The sequence below is a fragment of the Apodemus sylvaticus genome, chromosome 5 (genome assembly GCF_947179515.1).
Source record: "Apodemus sylvaticus chromosome 5, mApoSyl1.1, whole genome shotgun sequence".
NCBI classification, from domain to species: domain Eukaryota; kingdom Metazoa; phylum Chordata; class Mammalia; order Rodentia; family Muridae; genus Apodemus; species Apodemus sylvaticus.
In genome coordinates this window covers 151,560,665-151,579,547 of record NC_067476.1, presented here as the reverse complement: position 1 = coordinate 151,579,547, position 18,883 = coordinate 151,560,665, and the positions used below count along the sequence as shown (strand labels likewise).

Sequence of the window (18,883 nt, the reverse complement as noted above, 5' to 3'; positions counted from 1 at the left end):
CCTGTTTACGCAGTGCTGAGGATCAATCCCAGGGCTTCCCGCTAGTTAGGCAAGCACTCTAACCGGGCTACATCCTGAGACAGACAAAGACTTATTGATTCATTTTATTAAAGGATAAAAAGATTAAGTTCTAGACCATTCAAAAATCAAAACTGACTTTTAACAGTCAAATGCAATAACAAATACTTCTGCTTAAGATTGCCATGGGCTGGGAGATGGCTAAGTAGGCAAGGCATCTATCTACAACAAGGTGTGAGGACAGAGCTTAGATGCTCGGCAGCTACGCAGAGTGTATGTAACCCTGCGCTCCTATGAGAAGAGGTAAGACAGAAGGGACAATCCCTGGAAGCTACGGACAGCTAGTCAGGCCTGTACCATGGGAAGAACAAAAGACCCTGCTGGAAGCAAAGTGGCCTTTGACCTCCACATACATGCATACATGTATACACACACACACAGATAAACCTTTAACCTTACCTATGACAGGGCACAATGGTGCACACCTTTAATCGCAGTACTCAGGAGGCAGAGGAGGGTGGATCTCTTTGAGTTTGAGGCCAGCTTAAGTATGTCTATATAGCATGTTCCGGGTCAAACACAGCTGCAAAAATAAGAGCCTATTTCATACAACAAACAAACAAACAAAAAACAAATATAGCACTCAGAATGCTGAGGCAGATGGGTCATGGCAAATCCAAGGCTAGCTAGCTTACACTACATACTAAGATCTAACTCCCTCTCCAAAGGAGCAATCTATTATGCTTGTATAACTTTTTAGCTTAAAATTTTAATGACTTATTTTTATTTCACTGGTATTTTGCTTGCATGTATGTCTGTGTGAGGTTGTCAGCTCCCCTAGAACTGGAATTAGAGACAGTTGGGGGCTGCCATGTAGGTGCTGAGAATTGAACCTGAGTCCTCTGGAAAAGCAGCCAGGGCCCGCAACCAACCATTGAGCCCAGCCCTGCTTGCGTAACTTTCCAAACATCTAGCCGAGCAGTGGTGGAGCATGCCTGTAATCCCAGCACTTGGGAGGCGGAGGCAGGCGGATTTCTGAATTCGAGGCCAGCCTGGTCTACAGAGTGAGTTCCAGAACAGCCAGGGCTGTACAGAGAAACCCTGTCTCGAAAAACCAAAAAAAAAAAAAAAACTTTCCAACCATCCACACACAGCCCAGAACTTGAACTCTATCTTACACACCCCGACCTTCAGTTAAAAGCTACCCCACCTGACTGAAAAACTAGAAAACCCCAGTTACTCATTTCATGGGTATGCTAACAGTTGTTCTGCTTCTGAAATGTTTCTTTCTATTTGTTCACAGGCCCTGAAGAGTTAGAACAGTTCTCTAAGTACAGCCCTATGACAACCTTCAAGTGCTCCTGGAGATTATGCCTTCGTACTGAAATGATCAAGGTACCATGAATCTTGGTTAAGGTCCTCAATTTTAGCAGAACATTTTTCCCTTAGACAAGGTTTCTCTGTGTTGCCATGGCTGTCCTGGAATTCGCTCTGTAGACCAGGCTGGCCTCTGTCTCCTGACTGCTAGGATTAAAGGTATACACCACCACTGGCCAGCTCGGAACATTTTTTAAAGTTTTTATTTTTTTTCTTTCAAATATCTGTTCTGTATGTAATGTATGAGTGTTTTGTGCACATGCATGACCATGTACTATGTGCATGCCTGATACCTGCAGAGATTAGAGGCCATGGGTCTCTAAAACCTGGACTCACATATGTGAGTACTGGAAATATAAATCAGGCTCTCTGCAAGATTATGTGTCAGGCATTATGCTGCACTGTAGAGGCAGAAGCAGGCACATCTGAGTTTGAGGCTAGCCTGATTTACAGAGGGAATTCCAGGATAGCCAGGGGGCTACACAGGGACACCCTGTCTCAAGTAAATTATAAATTAATTAACTAAAAACAAACCAGGTACTTTTAGCTGCTGAGCAATCCCTCGGCCCCTTAAGTGTTATAGTTATCCGTGTGTCTGTGTTCAAGTATGAGCAGTCATGCAGTTGTCTGAGGAGGATGTTGATCCCTAGAACCAGACGGAGTCAAAGGCAACATGGGCACCGGGAGCCAAATCATCGGCACAAGAGCAGCAAGTACTCTCACTCAACCTTTGAGCCATCTCTGCAGCACTTCACAGAGCACTTCTCAGCCTTGATGTCTGCACAGTTAATTTTTTATTGCTATGTAACCTTTAGCCAGCCCCAGAGTCTGTCCAATTGGTCTAAGCCCTTGGGGTCAGCCCCTGGACTGCTCTCTGCTTAATTTTGATCTGATCACCACAGCGAGATGGGGAGAGCACAGGACACTTCAAGATGTGAACTGAAGCACTAATTCTTTCTTAGATATTCTGCTATTTTGTTTGTTTGTTTGTTTGTTTATGGTTTTTTGGATATGTTTTTTTCCAGACAGGGTTTCTCTATATAGAGCCCTGGCTGTCCTGGAACTCACTCTGTAGACCAGGCTGGCCTGGAACTCAGAAATCCACCTGCCTCTGCCTCCCAGAGTGCTGGGATTACAGGCGTGCGCCACCACCGCCCGACAGATATTCTGCTATTAATTTCATGGATCCTGAAAGATGATCAGAAAGTCTAAAATTGCAGTTTGTTTACCTGTAAACTGAAAACAAATAGAACTGGAAGTTATTTGGCAATACTAAGAAATAAAGTGGCACCTCGGGGCTAAGAACAGTGCGGTTCTTGCAGAGAAGCTGGGTCTATTTCCTAGCACCCACAGTAGCTCACAACCATCTGTAACTCCAATCCCAGGGAATTTGCCCTGGCCTTTTCTAGCCTCTGCCAATTCTGCATGCACATGGGCAAAACACTCATACATATCAAAATTGAATCAATCAATAAACAAACTATATGGATGGCTCCCAAGAAACAATACCCTGGCCTCCATACACATGCACAAACATTCACGCATGCCTCTGTGTGTGTGCATGTGTGTGTGCAGCAGAAGAAGACTGAAGGAAAAACAAAAAAGAAAATCCACTGACAGTAAAGGATTTTAACTTAAAACTGAATGAGATTCCCACTACACATCCACCAGAATGGCTGGCAACAGCTTAAACAAATATTAATATCAGATACTGGGGAGGATGCAAGGCTGGAACCTGCTATGTGTTCTCACTCAAACTTATATTCAAATGTTTGTAGAAGCATTACTCAAAACAGCCAACAGGTGGATACAACAAAACAGTGCTTGATGGGCTAGAGAGATGACTCAGCCGTTAAGAGCACTGACTGCTCTTCCGGAGGTCCTGAATTCAAATCCCAGCAACCACCTGGTGACTCACAACCATCTGTAATGAGATCCGATGCCTTCTTCTAGTGTGTCTGAAGACAGCTACTGTGTACTCATTACATATATTTAAATGATTAATTAATAAAAATCTTTTTTTAATGGTGTTTGAATGGTAAATGGTAATGCCATACACACAGAACACTTACTTAGCAATCGACAGAACTGCTCTATGATACAGTATGGACCTCACTCAGTGATGGACTAAGCGAGGTACACTGGTCCAACCTGGGCTAAGTAAGAGTGCTGCTTGGAGGCACAGCTCTTGCCTGCATGGCATCCTGGGTTCAACAACCACCAGCAATCCTAGCACAAAGACGTCATGAGGGGCAGAGCCTGTACTGAGACAGAGTGAACAGCCCAGGGAGCACAGCTGTAATCCAAGCACTCTGAGAGTGAAGCAGGGCATCTGGAACTTAAAAGCCGTCGGTCTAGTTATGTAGCTACGTTCTGGCCCAGTTTAAGATACACAGCAAGAGCCTAGCATGGTGGTGCACACCTTTAACCCCAGCACTGGAGAGGCACAGTCAGGTGGATCTCTGAGTCTGAGGCCAGCCTGGTCTACAAAGTGAGTCCAGGACAGCCAAGGTTATTATACAGAAAGACCCTGTGTAACTTTAATTTAAAAAAAAAAATCAATTTCATAATGGTTTTTAAATGCTTTATGCTCCCTTTTAGCCCACCACCCTCCAGAGGTAGGGGGAAAGAAAAGACCTGAGGGAAATGGACCTGTTTGGAAAGGTTCTTTGGAGCAACTCCCATCTGTGTTGTCAGACCTGTGTTGTAGTTCAGTGTACAGGTCAGCGGCAGCAGCTCAATCCACTCAGACACTTTACAGACACACCCGCAGTCCAGTTGGGTGAAGTTGGGAGAGCAAACACAAGTCAGCAGCAGTGGCACTATCTAGCAGAGTCAGCCAGGCCTCAGCCTCGGCTCAAGTCAGCAGGAGGGACCAGGAGGAAGGCCAGAAGTTCTCTCCTTCTGAAGCAAAGGAGAAGATCAGCGAAGATGCAAGGCCTACAAGCATTGCACGGCCAGCTCTACCAGCAAGCCCAGCTCAGCCTCTGTCACTGTCACTGAATATTATTTATACCCTCTAAACATCACGGGGATATCCTCCACAGGTCTAGCCTCAGCACATGAATCCCATCAGCCTGAATCCAAGGAGGTGGCAAGAAACTGCAGCACAAAACCAGAAGTTTTTTGGTGCATTTCTCTCTATGGAGTCTCGACAAGACAGACCAATATGTGTGTTGTTAGCAAAGACTCTTTCATCACGTGTCCTTTCCATGCTTGCTTTAGCAGAGCATCTATTTTCCTATCTCTTTTACCTGAACACTCCTTCTTCAGGAGTCTGTCTTAGTCTTTCACCTGTGTCCACGTTAGGAAAACACTCCTTCATGTGTTTGCTCCAGCAAAACACCATGCAACACAACTGACTTCCCAAAGAACCCGTAAGTTTTTACTTCAACCTGGTCTCAGAAAAAAAAAAAGATACACAGCAAGCCACATGGTGGCTTACAACTATGTCCATCTCGCTCAGATTGGGAGGGTTGATGAGAAATGTCAATATATAGTATTCAATCCTAAACCACATGAAAGCAACTAGGAAAAGCAAACCTAATATGATCATAAAGTATTGGATAAATACACACACACATATACACACATCTATTGCATTTCTACACACTAGCAACATTACTGAAACCTGGAGTTTTAATAAGCCAGGTATGGTGGCTCATGGCTACAATACAGCAGTCAGGAGGTTAAGACAGGAGCACTCCATTTCCAGGCCAGCCTAGATGATACAGAGCTCAAGGTTACTTTATATTAGTATGAATAGATAGATGGATGGATGATAGATTGATAGATAGATAGATAGATAGATAGATAGATAGATAGATAGACAGATAGATAGACAGACAGATAGACAGACAGATATAGACAGACAGATAAACTATTTTAATCACTTTTTTGTTGTCTGGCACGGAGGGTGTTGTTTTGGGATAGATGGTCTCACATAGCCTGGGTTAGCCTCAGACTTGCTATACAGGCATGGATAACCTTGAATTCCTGACCCTTCACCTAGCAGCTGAGATTACAAGTTTCTATCACCACCTAGCAGATGCTAATAATCACATTTTTAAAAATGAAGAACTCAGGGGCTGGAGAGATGGCTCAGCAGTTAAGAGCACTGACTGCTCTTCCAGAGGTTCTGAGTTCAATCCCCAGCAACCACACAGTGGCTCACAAATCTTGAAAGAAAGAAAGAAAGAAAGAAAGAAAGAAAGAAAAGAAAGAAAGAAAGAAAGAAAGAGAGAGAGAGAGAGAGAGAGAGAGAAAGAGAGAGAGAGAGAAAGAAGGAAAGAAAGAAAGAAGGAAAGAAGGAAAGAAGGAAAGAAGAAGGAAAGAAGGAAAGAAGAAGGAAAGAAGGAAAGAAGGAAAGAAGGAAAGAAGAAGGAGAGGAGAGAAGGAGAGAAGGAGAGAAGGAGAGAAAGAAGGAAAGAAGGAAAGGAGGAAAGGAGGAAAGGAGGAAAGGAGGAAAGAAGGAAGGAAGGAAGGAAGGAAGGAAAGAAAGAAAGAAAGAAAGAAAGAAAGAAAGAAAGAAAGAAAGAAAGAAAGAAAGAAAGAAAGAAAGAAAGAAAGAAAGAAAGAAAGAAAGAAAGAAAGAAAGGAGGGACAGAGGGAGGGAGGGAGGGAGGGAGGGAGGGAGGAAGGGAGGAAGGGAGGAAGGAAGGAAGGAAGGAAGGAAGGAGCTGCCTGCAGTGACCCACTCCTGTCAAGGCTTCACCTCCCCAAAGTAAAAATAAAGAACTCAACAGGAAATAATGACATAAGTCTTTAAACCCAGCAATCAGGAGACAGAGGAAGGCATCTCACAACGAACTGAAGACTAACCAGGGCTACAGTGAGACTGTCTTTTAAAAAGGTAGAGGGAGAGGCAGAGAGGGGAGGAACTTTCTGGGTATAGTAGAGCTCGTTTATAGGAAGAGGGTCACCAAAAGTTCAAGACCAGTTGGGCATGGTGGTGCATGGTGGTGCAGCTGATTATAATCACATTTTTAAAAATAAAGAATAGGTAATGGTAAAAGTCTTTAATTCCAGCACTCAGGAGGCAGAGGCAGGGGAATCTGAGTTCAAGGCCAGCCTGGTCTACATAACAAGTTTGATAACATCAAGAGCTACATAGAAAAACCCTGTCTCAAGCACCACCTCCCACCCAAACAACCCCCCCCGGGGGGGGGGGGGTGTCAAGACCAGCCTGGGCTGCAGGAGTTCTGAGCCAACCAGGAACTACTTATTGAAACCCTGTATCGGAAAAACCCACAAAAACAATTTTAAAAAAGGAACTTGGAAGCTGTTGTGCAACTCTTAGAACTAAAGTACCTGTCTGACATGCTTTGGGGTCCTTGATTCAATTCTCAGCAATACACACACAAAGTTCCTGAGAGGGAAGGTATAAGATCTCACATAGCAAAAAAAAAAAAAAAAAAAAAAAAAAAAAAAAAAAAAAAGATCTCACATACCTTTGTAAAATAGGGGCTCAAGTAACCCAGCCTACCCTAAAAGTCCCTATAGAGCCAAGGAGGACCTGGAATCTCTGCTCTTCCTGCCCCTCCACCTCCCATACACTGGGACTAAAGTGCCAATGTAATCAGTTTGTTTAGTACTAGGGTCTGAACTCAGGGCTCTGGGAAGGCTGGGCACTTTATTAGTTGAACTACATCCCCAATTCTACTATATGAAATCCAAAAGCATCTTTTAAAAAGAAAAAAGAGAGCTGGAGAGATGGCTCAGTGGTTAAGAGCACCAACTGCTCTTCCAGAGCTCCTAAGTTCAAATCCCAGCAACCACATGGTGGTTCACAACTATCTGTAAGGAGTTCTGATGCCCTCTTCTGATGTGTCTGAAGACAGCTACAGTGTACTTATATATAATAAATTAAATAAATAAATAAGTAAATAAATAAATAAATAGCTGAAGCCGGGCAGTGATGGTGCACGCCTGTAATGCCAGCACTCTGGGAGGCAGAGGCAGGCGGATTTCTGAGTTCAAGGCCAGTCTAGTCTACAAAGTGAGTTCCTGGACAGCCAGGGCTATACAGAGAAACCTTGTCTCGAAAAACCAAATCAAAGAAAAAGAAAAAAGATTGAAAGAATAAAGGTAGAAGATTTAGCCTTTCTAATTTCAAGATAACAATCTAGATCATGCGGGGCTGGGATGAAGACACAACTGACACAGGACAAACACAGAAGCATGCTCATAGGGTTGGCATGGTAATAAACACCTATAAAACCAGCTCTCAGGAGCCTGAGGCATGGGGATTTTGAGTTCAAGGATAGCTTGGTCCACATGACAAGTTCCACTGTAGCAAGACTGTCTCAAAATATAAAGCCAGGCTAGAGGAACCCTCACACCCCCCCCCCCCCCGCCCCGCGCACGCAAGTGTGTAAGTGTGTGTGTGTGTGTGTGTGTAATTCTATTGATATTAACATTAAGAATTTATCCCTTCCAAAAGTTATTTTATAAGACAGGCCATAGACTCCAAGAAACTATTTATAAAACATCCAACAAAACGATTGGCTTTATGGGCTAGAGAGACACTCAGCTCTGAGGCTGCTCTAGAGAGAACCCAGGATCAGCCCCAGAACTTACACAGTACTTCACAACTGTTTCCAACTCCAATTCCAGGGCATCAGATGCCCTCTTCTGGCCTCTGTGGGCACCAGGCATGCATTTGGCGCACAGACATATAGATAAGTATATTTGTAAAAATATACATATAAAAAATTGTTGGCTTTGGAGACAGGATTTCTTTGTATAGCCCTGGTTGTCTTGGAACTTGATTTGTAGACCAGGGTAGCCTTGAACTCTCAAAAGATCCTCCTGTCTCTGCCTCCCTAGTGCTAGGATTAAAAGCATGCACCACCACTACCTTCCAAGCTCAAAAGAAAAATTTTCTTCAAAAAAAAAAAAAATTAACTAATACTACTTGAAACTGTATCTATAAAAGTGGAAACTTTTTTAAATTTGGAGGTCAGGCAGAAGGGTTGAGGATCAAACTCAATGCCTTGATGTTGACAGGCAAAGCACACCAACACTAAGCTGGGTTAGTTTGTTGTTTGTTTTTTCCATGCAGGGTCTTCTTTCCCTCTTTCCTTCTTTCTATTGTTAATGGATTTGGTTTGAGAAAGGCAGTGGACTCCACTGCAGGCAAGTGGCGGTCAAAGGATAACTTATTGGTGTCAGTCCTTTCCACCCCGTGGGGTCATCAGGCTTGCCCAGTGCGCTGAGCTGCCTCCCCAGGCCCACAGACAAGATCTTAACATCATCCCAGGCTGACCTTGAACTAAAGAGCCTCTCGCCTCAACCTTTCCTGTTTGCTTGTTAAGTTTGTCTAACTTGTTTTTCTTAATGTGTGTGTGCTTGTGTATGTTCAAGAGTATGAATAACCATACAGAATAGAAGAGTAAAAAGATCCAACAAAGACACCCTGGGGCTGGACTTACAGTAGCTGTCAGTCACCACCAGGAGCCAAAGCAGAAAACCAAGCTGAGGTGCTCTGGAGAACAGAGGCCTCTCTCCACCCTGCGACTGAGGTCATAGGCGCTCAGCTCAGCTCTCTTCTTACTTTTTGTTAGGATTAGGTTTGTTTTGTTTGTCAAGCCAGGATTTTACTAACGCTCACTTCGAATTCTGATGATCCTCCTGCCTCAACCTCTCAAATGCAGGAGTTACAGGCATGAACCAACACCCGACCTAGGAAACTATTTTCCAACTTTACACAGCCACATCTACAATGGCAAAGTCCCTAAGGCCATGGACCCCGAGTTCCATCTTACTAATTTCCAATGAAAGGAATTTGTAAAATATGGAAATACTCTAGTCTGTCCTATGAAAGAACACCACTGACCCTCCAACATAGGCAAGATGGTAGTCCTCTAGAGGAATTTGGCTTTCCTAGTTGCTGTCGAATAGGTTCCCAACAGCAGGGAGACTGGCTTGGACAAGAGTTGTGTCATTAAAACACAACTGCTCGCAGAGTGTGTTGGCGCAGGCAAGCAGTGCAAGGCCAGCCAGGTCTGAGGTCCCAGGGCTACACAGACCCTGTCAAAATAAAACAAAAACAAAGCCCTACAACTAGTCAAATAAATGAGGACAAAGCAGTGGCAGCCCATGAAGCCAGCAGCCCTGGCTACAAAGGATCCCCCCACATCCCTGTCTCCCCACTGGACAGCACACACCACATAGGTCCACAGCTTCTAGAGAAATCATCATAGTAAGTCAACATTAAGAGCTGTGGCTACATTTCCATCATCCAACACGGAAGACCTGATGTGAGGACTTGGTGGTGTGCACATGTAATCCCAGCATTTAGGAGGCAGAGGCAGGAGGATCACAAGAAATTCACTTGCTCTAGGCACGTGCCAGGCCTTACAAGACCCTGTCTGAAATATAAAAAATAAAAACAGGAAGCTAGGCAGGGTGTCCCTCTGCCGTGTCACAGGGATAGCTCAGTCACGGGAGTCTCCAAAGTAAGAACTGCCCTACGGAGAGAGTGCCAAAAGCATACAAAGGACTAAACTCCTCAGTACCAGAACTCTTCACAAAGGAACAAACCATACTGCTCAGATGGCCGGAGAGGGACAAACCTCCAGGCTTTCTGACTTATCTTTTTCAGTTGTTATGAAACTGAAGAAAGGACTCTGGTGCTGCTTTTCCAATAGTAGTTAACTTCCATTATAAAAATGTCAGTTTGGAACAGATTATGAGAAACAATTGTTCTTAAATAAAATAATTTAGTTTTGGATTTCAGTTAAGCAGAGTTCACCCTGAAAGTTCCCCTTTTCCTAGTGCTGCCTCTCTCTCCCTCTCAGGGCTTTCTTCTCTATTGTATTGAAGCTCTCGGATGCCAGAGATGGAGGAACAATACCACAGCACAGCTGCAGGCTTCCTGCCTGCTCGCCAGTCATTATTCTCAAGACCAGAGGACTTTCAAACGCTGCTTGGGTTGCTTTGAAATTCCCTCTTTCAGATTTCCCTCCTTCATGGACCATCTACTGAAAAGAATGGCCTCAAAAATGTCTTGCTGCACCAACCAAAATTCTAAGCAAACTGAAAGTCGCCAGCCTTGGGTATGATGAGCTACAAACAGCTTGGTAACAAGGCAGTAGTAAAAGGTAGCTGACAGGAGGGGAAGCGCACTTCTGACTAAACACGGGATAGATTTTTTTTCTCTCATAGATATATTAAGCCAGTTTCTGGGGGAAAAAATTTATATCAAAATTGTCAGCATTAAAACACTGAAATATCACCAACAAATTTAAAAAGGGGGAACTACCAAGTGTCTGGACTATGAAAAGGCCAAAATGTCCCTTCTTAGACATTTTACACCAGAATGAAAGACATTTATGCATCTTAGTTTCCGAGAACAGAACAGATTACCAGCAATCGCCTGCCGACTTAGAGTCTCATTTCCTCTGATGACATTTTGAATGTGGGACACTCAGTAAAATCTTACCAGATTGCTGAGCTATCCCAGTGAAGAGACTCAAACACAGGTGGTTAATTTTCTCCCCAGCGGACCATGGTTTTTTTGTTTGTTTTTGTTTTTCCCTTTGTCTAAAAAAGCATTAAAAATGGAAGATCCGTGAGTAACAACTCATCAAACTGGTAAAATAAACAGCAACTTCCTAAGGTATCTTATACTTAGAGAAAATCAAAAGGACCATCAACATCTGATAAATCCTTACTCTATTACAACAAAATAGTGTAACTTGTTCCCTGAATTTTAGTGCAATGGGATTCACCCAAGCGTCAGGTTTGTCCTCCTGGGGACAGGGCAGACCTCAGGAGCCCTCCTCACCCAGCAGCCGCCCAGCAGCTGTGCAGCCCTGGCCAGGATTCCCTTCCCACCATTCCATGGGCAACCAAGAATTCAGGATTACAGGGATGCTTCCTTCATCCCTCACAGCAGCCTCTACCCAAGGAAGTCAGCCCTCTCAACAGAACAGCAGTATAGAATAGTCAGCCAAAAAGTCACACCTCTTCTTGAATCCATCACAGAGAAGAAAAACAGAACACAGATAACTAATTGGGGCGAGGCAGATACTAGCTCATTTGCTCTGAGAACATTTTTTTCAAGATATATTTGGTCAGTCAAGTGAGACTCCTTACCCTACCTGTAGCCCACATGACCATGGTGTGGTTAGTTAACTATGCCTTTATTACTGCCCACTGTAAACTGACCTAGACAGCAAGTCCTTCCAAGCTAAATGAATGCTGACAAATTGGCAACTCCATTTGCAGGCTAAGAAGATTATGTAGTGAACTAGCCTCACTCACTCCCGCTGAGCATCTTCTGGCCATTTTCCTGTTCTTTAACAACTTTCCAACAGAGATAGAAAAAGGAAAGGTGATTAAATCAAGTCAATTCCATCATTTGTTGGGGGATTGAAAACAGGTTAGAGCTGTGAATAAAAGAATATAGTCTTAGCCCAAAAGAATCCCCAGAAACCCCCTCAGGAAACAATGGATACATATTTACCTAACATTAGCTAAGGATCCCTCCAAGTCCACAGAGGCCCTCCCCACCTCCACACTACCAATCCTTACCCCCCCCTTCCAGAATGCTCTCCATGTGAGAGCCACAGTTCGCTGCATTGCCCCACCTCAGAACTCCCTCCACCTAACCCATCACATCCTTTCAGTTACTCCGAGAGAAAGTGAACACTGGGCCGGGAGCTCTAGAGACCACACCATACTACTGTGTATACTGTGGCAGAAGAGAGTCCTTGCAGCAGAGACCACACCATGCTACTGTGTATACTGTGGCAGAAGAGAGTCCTTGCAGCAGAGACCACACCATGCTACTGTGTATACTGTGGCAGAAGAGAGTCCTTGCAGCAGAGACCACACCATGCTACTGTGTATACTGTGGCAGAAGACAGTCCTTGCAGCAGAGACCACACCATGCTACTGTGTATACTGTGGCAGAAGACAGTCCTTGCAGCAGAGACCACACCATGCTACTGTGTATACTGTGGCGCAAGGCAGCTGCTGCAGCCGCTCAATGGATGGCAGGCAACAACAACCCTGGTTTTCCCAATCCCAGGAAGCCTCAGCAGAGTAAGGAGGGTATTAAATGTGGCCAATTTGCTAAGCAGAAACTGCCACTGGAGGCAACAGTCATGCTAAACTTGCAACAAATTAAAAGTTTCAAAAGTACATCCTCTGGCAGACAATTAAAATTACAAAGTTTTAAAATGCAAAGAGAGACCCTAAAGCCACTTACCTCAACAACCAATTAGAGACAGGACAGTGGCATTTGGGTTTCCGCTGTTTCTGTTTCATCTAACCCTATTACCCAGGCTAAAAGACACTCTGAATTGTTCTCAAACAGTAGTTTTCAACTTAAAGGAAACTACTCTAGAGTCATACAGCTATGACCAGAAGACTCGATGGCCATGTACTATATGTCAGTGTGGGCGCAGACTTTCCAGGGTGTACTCCATTAATAAGATCCAGGGACCTAACTCAGGTTGTTAGGTGGTCCCAAACCTTTAACCACGGAGCCATGACTCTAGGCCAAGACTGGATTTTGTAAATTATTTTTTTCGTTAGTAGAAGGTCCCTGACATAGCAAGAAACTATTATTTCAATGAATTGGAATGGGCTTCCTGGGACATGAACTCACAGGTGCACACACACAAACACAAGCACACACACACATACACACACACACACACACCACTAAAAAAAAAAAAAGTTATTGGGCCTGGAGAGTTGGCTAAGTGGTTAGAAGAGCACTTGTTGGTTTGTGAAAAGTCCTAGGTTCAATTCCCAGCACCCACACTGTAGCTCACAACCATCTCTAACTCCAACTCAAGGGGATCAAGCCCCTTCTAACCTCAGCAGGCATTGTGGTATATATGCATGCATAGAGACAAAAATATCCATACACATAAAATAATAAAGTAATTTAAAAATAAGTTGTCATGTCACCCCATTTCTTGGGAGACAGATGCAGGAGAGGCACTTCCGGTCCACGTCAGCCTGGTCTACACAGTGAGTTACAGGACAGCCAAGAATACAGTAAGTCCAGTTCACAGGGGGGGGAAATGCAAATAAAAACAAAGGACAAGAATGCATTCAGGGACTGGAGAGATGGCTCATCTGTTAAAAACACTGGCTGCTCTTCCCGAGGTCCTGAGTTCAATTCCAAGCACCTACATGGGGGTTCTTGACCTGAATATATATATAAATAAATAAAACGGGACTTGAATGATGCCCTCTTCTGGCATGCAAGTGTACATGCAGCAAAGCACTCACACAGAAAATAAACAAAAAATGAAAACAAGTCTTTTTTAAAAGGCATTAGTGCTAGGCCACACACAATAGGAAAAGGACCCACAGAATCGAGTGGGAAGCTACTCTGTTCTCTCCCATAAGGGAAGAAAGATGATAAGGAAGGCTTACTGGGCTGGAGATGCAGTTCAGTTGCAGAGCATTTGCCTAGCATGTCTGAGGCTTTGCCTTGGGGCTCAAATCCCAGCACCCAAGAAGAAAACAAGATGTTGTAAGTAATCACCTCAAAAGAGTATTTTCTTCACACATTGCCCAGAAAGAGGATCCTGAGCCTTACAGTGTACTCCGTCCTTAATAAATGAGTTCAGATTTACTAAGAGGGTGGAGGTGCCCTACTGAAATTTTTATATCAGGGAAAATGCACCCTAAAATCACTTTCGAGGCATAATGAAATTAGCTAGGAGTGTGAATCAATAGTACAGCATTCATAAAAAAAAAAAAAAATGTAGACATGGGGCTGGAAAAATAGCTCAGGGGATACACAAATCCAAGCAACCACATGGCAGCTCACAACTGTCTCTCACTCCAGTCCCAGGAGACTGGCAGCCTCCTCAGGCACCAAGCACACATATATGCCGACATGTATGCAGGCAACACCTCTACACATAAAAATTATATACATTAAAATTTTTTGTTAAAGTCGGAAATTGTTTAATATAATCCCTAATAACCTAGCTCTACTATCATGCTGTTTTTTTCTTCTAAGATTATTTCCTCATGCATGTGTTCCAAATGAGTTTTATGTCCTCCACGTGCATGCAAGAGACTATGCAGGCCAGAAGAGAGCATGACCCCCAGAACTGAGGTTACAGATGGGTGAGCTGCCTGGTGGGTGCTGGGAAGCAAAGGAAAGTCCCCCTGAAGACCAGGAAGCTCTCTTAACCACTAAGTCACCTCTCCTGCTCCCATCCAATCATTTTAATGAACCGTTAATTTTTTTAAGTATTATTGATTTTTATTTCATGTTTATGACTGCTCTCTATATGTATGTACGTGCAGCATGTATAGGAACCTGGGGAGACATAAGGGTACTGGATGCCACAGAGCTTAAGTTTTAATAGGTTGTGACCATGTGGGTACTGAGAATCAAACCTGGGTCCTCTGAAAAAGGTGCATGAACTCTAACTCCTGAGCCATCTCTCCAACTCCCCTGTAATAATTTTTAAGACCATTCTAGCAAAACAAAGTGAGACAGGCCTTCATTCTCACTTGAGAAACTGAAGCAGGAGGCTGAGTTCAACCTAGGCCAACCTAGTTGCTAAATTAATTAACTTAGTGATTCAGCAGCTTACAAAAAGTAATAAATAATCCTGAGGTGTCATCCGTCTCTAATCCCAGAATCTGAAGGGTGAGGCAGGCAGATCAAGAGTTCAAGACCAACCAGAAATATAAGTTGGGGTTCCACTAGAGCCTGAGCAATGAGACCATCTCAAAACACCAAAGGCGGGCTGTAGGATGGCTTAGTGGTTTAAAGCATTTGCTACACTGTCAGAGGCCCAGGGTTCAAATCTCCCATATACATGACAGCTCACTATTTCTAACTCAATTCCAAGGAATCTAAGCTTCTCTTCTGGCCTCCACAGACACCAGGCACAGGCAAGATGTGTGTACCAACCTACATACATGGCAAAACACCCATACATGTCAAATGTGGTGACCTGGATATGTAATTCAGTGGTTAAAAGCACTGGCTATGTCTACAGAGCACCTAGGTTTGATTCCAACACCCTCAGGGCGACTCACAAACATTTTTTGGTTTTTTGGGGGGTTTTTTGGTTTGTTTGTTTTTTTGAGACAGGGTTTCTGTGTGTAGCCCTGGCTATCCTGGAACTCACTCTGTAGACCAGGCTGGCCTCGAACTCAGAAATCCACCTGCCTCTGCCTCCCAAGTACTGGGATTAAAGGCATGCATCACCACTGCCCGGCTTTGAAGACCTCTTTAAAGGATGTTTTCTGATAGAAACATCTCCCACAACTGCTTACAATTAGAGCCTCCTGCTCTGCCTACAATCCCCAGCTATAAAATGTACTTCTTTCTATATGCCGAAAGCTAGCATGCTGGCATGTGCCTTTTTGTTTAATACTGATTGGACAATTAAGTCTTTTCTATCAACATATAAAATACCCTATAATTTGGGATCACAGGCAGTTTAGATTACTGCTCATTTAAATTCAGAACCTGAAGCTACCTCCAGCTACACAGGAGCTACAGTGGTCGGTATCACTTTACATGTTACAAACAGAGGCTTCATCTTACAATGAAGCCTCAGGGTTCTACATCCCACAGACTTATTTCTTCAAGGGTTTTAATACAGCAAACAGCAGAGAAGCACTAAATTCAAGAGCCTAACAACTCTCAAGATTTTTTTTTTTTAATTCATGTCAATCAGTGCACCAGGTGGGCGCCTGATGTCCACAGAGGCCAGAAGAGGGCGACGGAGCCCCTGGAACTGGAGCTATAGTTGGTGCTGGGAGTCAATTCCAGGTCCTCTAGTAGAGCAAGCAGCAACCAGAGCTCTCAAGCACTGAGCCATCTCTCCAGCTCCTACAAGTTTAAAATAGCAATAAAAGAAAACACTCCCTCCCCTCTCCTCAGTGTATACCGGCTGGGGTTTGTTTCTAATGAAAATACTTTAGTCTTTAGTCCCAAAGCCAAACTCACTCCAAGAAATGCTATTGCCTCAGACAGGGTTTCGAGTGGAAGAGATTCCTTTTTCAGTATTTTCAGACCTTTTCAATTGGGTGTCTGATGTGGAAAAACGTATTCTAAATAACTGATAGTCATTTAACTTTTTAAAAGAACAAACAGCTCACAAACTCAGGTTTGCATGGCCGTGTTAGTCCACAGCAGTATTTGCTGAAGATCTGAATACATACACCCTTGGCTCCAGCAACTCATTTCTGAAACAGCCTGAAGAAACAAACGCTGAGGCTTTGGCACAGCAGAGATCAGCCAACCAACCGATCAGAGGGCCGGCATTTAAATCTCAGGCCACAGAAACCCTGATACAGAACTTCTCATCTCATTGGGTCCACCTAGCCCTTGAGCAGGCAGGGGACTGACTCGCCTTCCTGGTTTGTTTTACCTCACAAGCTTAATTACAAAAACAAGTTGGCTTGAAGCGCTACTCAGAAACTGGAGGTAAAAAAAAAAAAAAAAAGGAAGTCTTCGCATTTGGGAGGGGGGAAAAAGTTTCTCGACTTCAAGACACTCTCCAACCTTCCGTGTCACACAGAATGGAGTCCTGGGCTCCTGATCCGCGGGCCTAAGATGCTCTAGCCTCTCCTAGCCGCTCTTCTGGTTAACTTTTCCACCCTAGACACCGTCTAGCTGCCTAGGAAGTAGCACTGCCTCCCACTTCTCTCCCAGGCTGTGCGGCTCGGGTTCATTTAAACTACTGCAAACAGAATCAATGAACGAACCTAGCCTGCAAATTTTTCGGAAGATGAAAGCGACCTCGGAGACAGCCGACAGCAGACCGCAGAGCCCGTACCCACGCCACACCGGGAGAGACCCCCACGCACTCATCCCATACAGAGGGCCGACCCCGCGTCCACGCTACACACACCTCCAACTCCTCATGCGCAACGCATCCACCCTAGACACATCGCGGACCCCGCATCCCCCCGGTCCTCGCCCCACGCAGACCGCAGACCTCGCACTCATCCCTCGCACCTCCACGCACGCAGCCGGCACCCACACCAGCACACGCCTCGCACACCGCACTCACCTTACTCGCCCAGCATCCACCCTGCAGACCCCCGCACGCACCCTGCATCCGCCCCGCACACCTGGCCGACTCCGGAGCCGCGCCACACACCTGGCACATCCCGCAGACTCCACATCCCTTCCACGCACCCCGCGCACGCCACAGACCCCACTCTCACCACGCACACACCCCGCGCTCACCCCGCGCGCACCGCAGACTCCGTGTCCGCCGCGCCCGGCTAGCAGCCGAGCCGCGGCTTCGGCCGGAGGAGCCGCCCGCGTCCGCCCCGCCGGGCGGCGCCGGAGGGAAGAGGAGGCTCCGCTGAGCTCCTCCGACCCCGAGATTCGGCGGGGGAAGCTCCAGCAGCAGAGGCCGCGGCCGCGAACTCCTCGCGACCCTGCACGGGCCCCGCAGCCCAGCGCCGCCCGCCCGATTCCTGTCGCCTGCGCCGCGCCTTGCTGGCGACCCCAAGACCCCCGCCTCAGGCCATGCCGCCGGCCTCGCCCGCCGCTCGCCGCTGCCTTTCTCTCCACTCACCGCTAGCCGCCATCTTCCCCAACGCTGTTCTCAATCGGAAACTCACAGCTCAGCCCCGGCCGCCGACACGGACTCCGCCGAGGCCGCCGCCGGCGCTCTGAGGAGCTGAGGCAGCCGCCGCTTAAGCCGCGGCGCGGGGGCCGCCGGGATTTGTAGTCCCGCGGCCACGCCCAGCACTACGGGTCCCAGGGGGCCGTGCGCGAGGCAGGGGGCGTGGCTGCGAGAACTGGGTTCCCCCTCAGCTCACCTAGCAGCTGGGGCTGAAGCGGGCGTCCTGGGTTCGTTTTCCCGTGTGCCTGTCTCCATCCTAGATTCCTGACTTCTATGGAGTGGCCATTGTGCGCCAATCACGGTTCCTCAAGACCAATAGCTGAGGGGGCGTCGTCCTTACTTTTCAGAAGAGCAAACTGAGGCCCGAGGTCAGGAGCCCTGCTAAATCACTGGCTTGAAAGGGTTTTGGGTCACAAGGTGTTCACTCTCCAGGTTTGGTCACTGAGTATTTTGCTTTAAACCAGAGAACAGCTTGCGTTACAGTGGGCCGAACTGAGAGACATCACCTTAACCAAGTGTGTCTTAAACTTGGTGCCACCAAAAGTGGCTCCAAGTCACCCCATGTCTCCTGATAGGATGCGGTGCAGAGAGCAGAAAGCTGGCAAGGTAGTGTTCTTACCAAAGCAAACCAAAATAAGTGCCCTGAGTCTAACGGAATAGGGAAAAAAAAAAAACGAACGCAAAATGTGCGGCATTCTACAGAACCAGCCTTTCCACCAAGATAGCTAACCATAGCAAGTGAAGCCAATCCCAGTGATCCCATGGCTCTGAAGGTGGAAACAGAAGAAGCAAAAGCTCAAAGTCATCTTTCAAAACAGGGATTTAAAGCCCACCTCGGAGGCGGGGGAGGGAGTCTGACCAAAATAAATAAGGTCAAAGTTAAATGCAGTAAATGTAGA

General features: G+C 45.7%; 1 protein-coding gene across 1 annotated transcript in view; it reads right to left on the bottom strand.

Annotated features, from left to right (window-relative positions):
- The window catches only part of Ncoa3 (nuclear receptor coactivator 3), an 80,144-nt gene extending 62,077 nt beyond the window's left edge, over positions 1-18,067 (bottom strand). The window contains 1 exon segment of the mRNA XM_052184316.1: positions 17,934-18,067. The gene's annotated coding sequence lies outside the window, so the exon portion shown is untranslated.
- Positions 18,068-18,883: the final 816 nt, after the last annotated feature.